Source organism: Silene latifolia, chromosome Y (genome assembly GCF_048544455.1).
Source record: "Silene latifolia isolate original U9 population chromosome Y, ASM4854445v1, whole genome shotgun sequence".
Lineage (NCBI taxonomy): Eukaryota > Viridiplantae > Streptophyta > Magnoliopsida > Caryophyllales > Caryophyllaceae > Silene > Silene latifolia.
In genome coordinates this window covers 175,699,247-175,707,339 of record NC_133538.1, presented here as the reverse complement: position 1 = coordinate 175,707,339, position 8,093 = coordinate 175,699,247, and positions in this window count along the sequence as shown.

The window sequence follows — 8,093 nt, the reverse complement described above, 5'->3', positions numbered from 1 at the left end:
CGATAGAGTACCCAACAACACATAATACCGTAGTATTACAGTCTTCCCTCCTTAAAAATGAACTTCGTCCCCGAAGTTCAAACCCATACTCAAAAACAAACATACTAACTCAACTACGACACAACAACACAACAAAAACTCGAAAAAAAACCCAACCATAACTCAAAAACTCAAAAAACAAAACCCAACCACAACTCATACCGACTCAAAACAACCACTAACTTTACCAAAACCAACATAAAACCATACCAAAACCTTATGCGATCATCTCCTACCCCCTTAAAAGAAACATGGTTACGTCCCCGTAACCACACATACCTGATCAAAAAGAGATGGATACCGCTCCTTCATAACCTCTTCCGCCTCCCAAGTTGCTTCCTCGACATCGTGATTAGACCATAAAACCTTAAGCAACACCGTTTCCCCGGACCTAGTTCTGCGAACCTTGCGATCAAGAATCTGTTTTGCACCTCCAGATAAGACAAGGATTCATCCAACTCGATGTTCTCCACCTCTAACACATGGGAAGAATCACTCACATACTTCATTAACTTAGACACATGGAACACATTATGTACACGATCCAAAGCTGGTGGGAAAGCTAACCGGTAAGCAACCTCTCCCACACGATCCAAAATCTCATACGGTCCAATGAACTTTTGGCTTAACTCCCCTTTCTTACCAAACCGCATAACCCCACGCATAGGTGACACTTTCAAAAGAACCTTATCCCCAACCTGAAACTCGATGTCCCGACGATGTAAGTCTGCATAGCTCTTTTATCGATCCCGGGCCGCTTTCATCTTTTGCCTAATCACCTTCACTTCTTCTATCATCTCCTGTACTATCTGTGGTCCTAAAACCACTGCTTCAGCTCTACCATCCCAGCAGATCGGAATCCTACACCTCCTCCCATACAAAGCCTCAAACGGAGCCATGCAAATACTCGTATGGTAGTTGTTGTTGTAAGAAAACTCGATCAAATCCAACCTATCTTCCCAACTACCACCAAACTCCATCACACAAGCCCTCAACATATCTTCCAAAGTCTTGATAGTTCTCTCTGTATGTCGATATGTTGTAGGATGAAACACAGTACTCATCTTCAAGGTAGTTTCCATCATCTCCTGCAACTCTTGCCAAAACCGAGAAATGAACCTCGCATCCCGTTCTGACACAATGTCTTTTGGAACCCTATGTAACCTCACCACATGCTTCCTATAGCCATTAGCCAGGTGCACCTTACTCCATGTATCTTCCATTGGAATAAAGTAAGCCGACTTAGTCAAACGGTCAACTATCACCCATATCATGTTATTACCTTGCTTGCTCCTCGGTAAACCCACTATGAAATCGATAGAGATAGACTCCCATTTCCACTTAGGTACCTCAAGAGACTGAATCTTACCTTGTGGTCTTCGCTGCTCCCCTTAGACTCTCTGACATGTCAAACATCTAGCCACAAACTCATCTGTCTCCCTTTTCATCCCAAGCCACCAGAAAGTCTTCTTCAGATCTCTATAAAGCTTGTCATCACCCGGATGCACAGAATACGGTGTGCAATGAGCCTCTGTCATGATTACCTTTTTCAACACATCATCCTTAGGTACACATCATCTCTCATCAAACCGAACACTCCCATCAGAATGAATAGGGAACAGAGACACTGTCCCTTTCTGTACTCCAGCTCTCCACTCCTGAATCTTAGAATCAAGAGCCTGCTTCCTACGAATATCATTATAAAGATCCGGATCCACCGTCAAGTCTCCCCTAGCATCCCCTTTTTGAATCACATGTATCCCCATCTTACCCACCTCATCTCTCAACCTCATCAAAGACATAGCTGTGCATAGAGAATGCACACTTTTTTCTGCTCAACGCATCAACAACCATGTTTGCCTTCTCTTCATGGTATATGATATCCATGTCATAATCCTCGATAAGCTCCATTCACCTCCTCTATCTCATGTTCAGCTCCTTTTGAGTAAAGATGTACTTTAGACTCTTGTGATCAGAAAACATCTTAAAGGTCGCCCCCATAAAGATAGTGCCTCCAAATCTTGAGAGCAAACACAACTGCACCCAACTCTAGATCATGCGTCAGATAGTTCTCCTCATAAGGCTTCAATTGCCTAGAAGTATAGGCAATGACTTTCCCGTTCTGCATCAATACACATCCTAACCCGTTATTTAAAGCATCTGTATACACCTCAAAGTTCTCACACCCTTCAGGTAAAGCTAAGATTGGAGTTGTGGTCAAACGCTCCTTTAATGTTTGGAATGCCGTCTCACAACTTTCATCCCATCGAAACCTGTTCTCTTTCCTCATCAACGCGGTCATAGGCCTGGCAATCTATGAAAAGTCTTTCACGAACCATCGATAGTAATACCCTGCCAAACCCAAGAAAATCCTGATCTCGGCCACGTTCTTTGGTGCTTCCCACTTAGCTACTACCTCTATCTTGCTATGATCCATAGATACACCCTCTTTAGAGATCACATGACCCAGAAAAGCCACTTTTTCTAGCCGGAACTCACACTTAGACAACTTTCCATACAGCTGGTTGTCGCGCAGAGTTTGTAACACCAATCTCAAATGCTCCTCGTGCTCCTCCTTAGTCTTATAATAGACTAAGATATCATCTATGAACACCACTACGAACCGGTCCAAGAACTGACTGAAGACCTGGTTCATCAAATCTAAAAACACTGTCGGCGCATTAGATAACCCAAACGGCATCGCCACATACTCATAGTGACCATACCTCGATCGAAAAGCTGTTTTTGGTATGTCTTTATCCCGAATCCTCACTTTATGGTACCTTGATCTCAGATCAATATTTGAAAAGACTCCGGCCCTATTCAACTGGTCAAACAGATCATCTACCTTTGGCAAAGCATACTTGTTCTTCACTGTAACACTGTTCAAGTCTCTGTAGTCGATACATAACCTCAGGCTCCAATCTTTCTTCTTCACAAACAAAACTGGTACTCCCCACGGCGATACACTAGGTCTAATGTATCCCTTCTCTATCAAATCACCCAACTGTTTCTTCAGCTCCCCCAACTCCTTGGGACCCATGCGGTACGGGGCCTTAGAGATCGGTCCCATCCCTAGTTTAAACTCCACACTGTAATCTATATCTCTCTTTGGTGGTAAACCCAGTATCTCCTCCGAAAAAACATCTGGAAACTCCCCCACCACTGGTATCTCATCTGTTGTCGGCTCCACCATACTATGATCTTTCACATGGCATAGAATCAAAGGACACCCCTTCCTCAGGTAAGACTTCAAGGTCACCGCTGCAATCACTTTGACTTTGGGTTTGACAACAAACCCACGATTAGACACACTAACTCCATTAGGATCTCTCAAAGAGACTTTCTTTTGGTGACAATCTATTCTAGCCTTGTACTTACCCAACCAATTACCAACTATCATCTCAAAACCATCCATAGAAAATGCTAACAAATCCACTGGAAGATCAACCTGCCCAACTATCATTGATACACCCTTATACAACCTCCCACAAGACACCGACTCACCCGACGGTATAAAAACCTCATCTTTTACAGACTCAAACTCTTTCAAACCCAAAAGCTTAGCATGACTTGATGGTAAAAAAGAGTGTGACGCCCCCGAATTAAGCAAAACAAAGGTAGAAACATCATTAACAAGAAAGGTACCAGTGATCACATGTGCACCATCCTCAGCAGCTTTCTTGTCCATCATAAACAACTTGCCACTGGTCTTCTGTCCACCTGGCTTAGCACCTGACCCCTGATTGTTATTAGCCGCCGGTTTCTAATAAGAATTACCGCCATTGTGGTTGGACCCACTGTTGTTGTTAACGTATCCTCCTTTATTATTCCATGACCCAGCCGGTCAGATGCTAGCATAGCTCTGTGTCGGACCCTGTGAAAAGCTTCCCTGCGATGGTCTCTGAAAACCTCTGCCCCTGGCACTCGTATACTCATGCCTCTTGTGGCCCATACCGCCAAAGTTAAAGCAAGAGATACTTGATGCGTGTCGTTCAACACCAAAAATACATGCCAACAAGCCTATACTATAAATAGCTAGGGAAGTCGGGTCGAATCAACAGAGAGGCTTTTCTATTAACTGTAGTCTAATCATCGGTGGCCACAAACCGGGGTTTTGATTTTGATGTTCTAACTACTAAAGTTTAAGGGGAAGAGAAAATAAGGGTATAAGAGAAAATAGGGAGAAATGTAAATAAACTATCAGATAAAGAGAGATATGCCAGGATTTCAGTACGCCGTGTTCTACGCGCTATCGGGATAACTAGGTCGGCAAGTTTATTAGTAGGAAGGGCTAGGTTATCTCCTTTCGGTCTCAAACCCGACTATACCTTTCGGTCTAAAGTTGCCCTAAGGTCATCCTACTTGAGTTTCGCCCTCATAGGAGTCAATTATCAGAACTAAACAACTCTACCCTTCCAATATTTCGATCCAGGTCGGAGGTTAACTAAACAGACGGTCTCCTGCGTGCACTCATTCAACCGATCTACAAATAAATTGCTTAGATCTGGTTCCTACCGCATAACTACCTTAGTAGTCGTCCTAACATGCTTCTAACACGGTTTCCCTCATCCCGGCATATAAAGAAATTAGCTACGCATGCTAATTATATTAACTAACACAACTAATAACGAAATGCTAACGAAAAACATGATGTGACAATAGTATAAAGAAATAACGAGGTTAGGGCCGAAATTAATAATGAAACTAAAAGAGCAAATATAAAACATAAACAAGAGAAGAGATTAAGGGAAGAAATTATACTATAGTAGCAAATCCGGCGTAAAGAACAACCAAATCTTAGATCATAAAATTCCAAGCAGTGAACAGTAAACGCAATAAAAATGTATATGGGAAAATGAATGATAGGTAAAAGATATTAACCTAGTAACTCGTCTTTTTGTTTTTATAACAAAACTTCACGAGTAGGTTTATTAACCTACGGGCTTTAATAGCCCACGTAAAGGAGAACCTCTCGATCGAGAGGTTAAGGCTCTCGATCGAGTACAGGACAGCTCGATCGAGCACATGGCAACTCGATCGAGGGCTTGACAATTCGATCGAGCACAGGACAGCTCGATCGAGGGCTTGTGTTCCTCTGTGTTCTCGATCGACAACCAAATGTGGTCGATCGAGATCTTCAGTCACTTCTCAGCTTCCGTAGTAGTCCTGACTTGCTTAATTTGGTTAACTTTCGTCTTCACGCTTCCCCATGCATGAGTCCTTCGTCCTCTTTTCCGTCCATCTTCCAGAGATGCTATCTCGAGGCCACAAAAGGTTGGTTTCCGCTACAAATCTGCAAAATAACAATAAAAGCACAAAGTATCCTATTCGGGGTATAAAGCGACATAATATCACTCAAATACATAGAAATGCGTGCCAAAAGAGACCGTAAAAGTCTATATAATATGCACGCATCAAACTTCCCCAAACCAAACCTTTGCTTGTCCCCAAGCAAACTAAATGCAACTAAAGACCTAATGGAAAGGAGTAACTTTCAGAGCTAACTACTAGTCAATGCCAAACCGCTTTAATGCACAAAATCAACTACTGCCAAGCTCAAAGCAGGTGAACAAATTTATGCCTATCATGGAATTACATTGGATGTTCGACCTTGCAAGACTCATAAATTTGGACTCTCCCGGTTCACTCTTCTCTCAGCAAAGCAAATGGTAAGTAAGAATATGTGTGCAGAGAAAGAAAAAATTGCAGACTCTCACCTAGACTACGACCAACACAACATGTAACGCTAACTAACATGAGTAATGATTCAGTCACCGTACACACGCAAAACCACCGTTCAAGGACTATCACGTGCCGAACAATTGCATAATATGGATATGTGAGGCTCAATTGGTAAGAAAGGGCAAAACAAATATGGAAATGTGAAGGTAAAAGCCGAGCTAGAACCTAACCAAGACCATAATAAAATACATCCCACTCTTCCAATCATATAAATAACTCAATGCCTTATAATTTGGCATATACAACGCAAGAATCCATAATGAATGTACCTCGTAAAGTATAAATAAGCACGAGAGGTATAAAATATTTTTCAGCCATTTTTTTTTTCTTTTTCCTTTTTTTTTTCTCTTTTCTTTTTACACGGTTTTTTTTTCTTTCTTTGGCTGATTTTTTTTTTTTTTTTCTTCTTTTTTTCTTTTCTCATTAATACATACTCCAAGATAAGATATACGAGCCAAAATCCGATACATAACAATATATTCCACAAAACTACTAACTAGCTCAGCAAGGGTAGGCTAAATATAGGTTGTAGTTTCAGGGCAACTGACGGATTTGGCTAATGTGGAGCTCATGGGATAAAATGAGAAAGGGGAATATGCAATGGTTCTTAAAACACATAATACCGACCACAAACCCATGCGTGCAGGCAAAAAGAAATCAAAACTCATATACATGCGATACAATGAAATGTGGGGAGTAACTACTCTCAATTCCTAGGAAAACTGGTCATGAATGTCACCGTTATGGCTCTATATCCTCAGAATATATAAGTAGTTTGCCAAAATTACGAGTCAAGTCTAATAATCCGTAGTAAATTCCACAACAAAATTTGAGAAATCACTTTTAATTTTCTTACAAGGCAGTTATGAAAGGCAAGGAATGGCATATAAACGACTAGCAGTGCAAAGTCATCATTAAGGAACTCCAATCCGACTCTGCTATATGCAAAAGTAAACATGCTATGTTATATATTTTTTATGTTCTGATGTTTTTTTTTTTTGATGTTTGTATGAGAAACAAAAGCATAAAGCAGTAAACGTGAATGCAAAACAAAATGCAAATGCAGACGCAAAAGGATGCATATACCCTCCCCAAACCAAAACAGACAATGTCCTCATTGTCTTCACAACTAACTAACAGCAGCAAAATGGGAGATGGGGTACGCAAACCTAATACATGCTCCTAAAATACAATAAATAAATACAAAGATGAAAAAGAAAGGAAGACGGTACTCACAAGACGGCTTCCCCAAACCAGCAACAAACTAGGGGAACCTCTAATCGTCGTCTCCAGCTACCTCCTCCGCACCTGGCGTATATGGAGGGTCCCTCGCCTCCTCTCGGGCAGCCCGTTGTGCCGCCTGCTCAGCCCGCAACCGCAACTCTCGTGCTACCGGTGTTTCCTCCACCTCGTCCTCTGAGTCAGAAGGGAGTGGAGGGTACCCACCCTCTGGGTATCGGTAGAAGGAGGGATGCGGCCACCCCTCTGGAATTGGTCGCCGTGCTCGGATGTGGAACTCGTAGATCGGGAATAAGGCAAGAGCCTGATCCCGTCTCATCTCGGAAAGGTACCTGCACATATCCAGAAGCAAGGCATCACGACGCCCTTGGTCCATGACCTCGGGCGCCCCTAAAGCAGGAGGGCAAACAAAATTGGCCGGCAGGGCCGATCCAGAAGGAGGAGGGGTAAGCGGGGGCGTGGACGCGGGCGTCGGTCCAGCCTGAGTCTGAACCTGAGAGCAAGAAGTCGCTCCGGCCTCCCGCTTCCTCTTCTTGGAAGAGGAGGATGCAGGGGTGAAAGTAAGGTGGTAGGTGGGTGGAGGTAGCCTCGCTCCCTCAGCAGCAGTCGGGAGCGGTAAAAGTGGAGGAAGGGTAGGGCACGGTAAGGTAACAGACGTGGAACCACAAATCTTCCACGTCCTCATGCCTTTCTTCTTTGGGAACCAGGCAAAGTCAACCATGGCAGCCAAGTCAAGGTAAGCCTGCTTATGAGGCGCGGTAAGTCCAGGCTCAGAGGGGTAAAGATGGCGGGCAATCCTAGTCACTATCCCGCCACAGACAACAGAGGTCTTGACCTTCTTCCCAATTCCGTTCCAATGCTGAGCTACCAAATAAGCAATGTTTAGAACAAACGGGGTACCGTAGTCAATGTTGAGGTACCCCGCGAGAATCGCTAGCTCAGTATTGGTCACGTTATTTGGCTCAGGTCGCCCAAAGATGGTCTCTCCCATAAGTCGCAAGAAGTAACGGGGAGCAGGTAAGTGTACGTGGGCTCCTCTCCGTGTGGGGTAAGGAGTGTGAGAAAGTGAA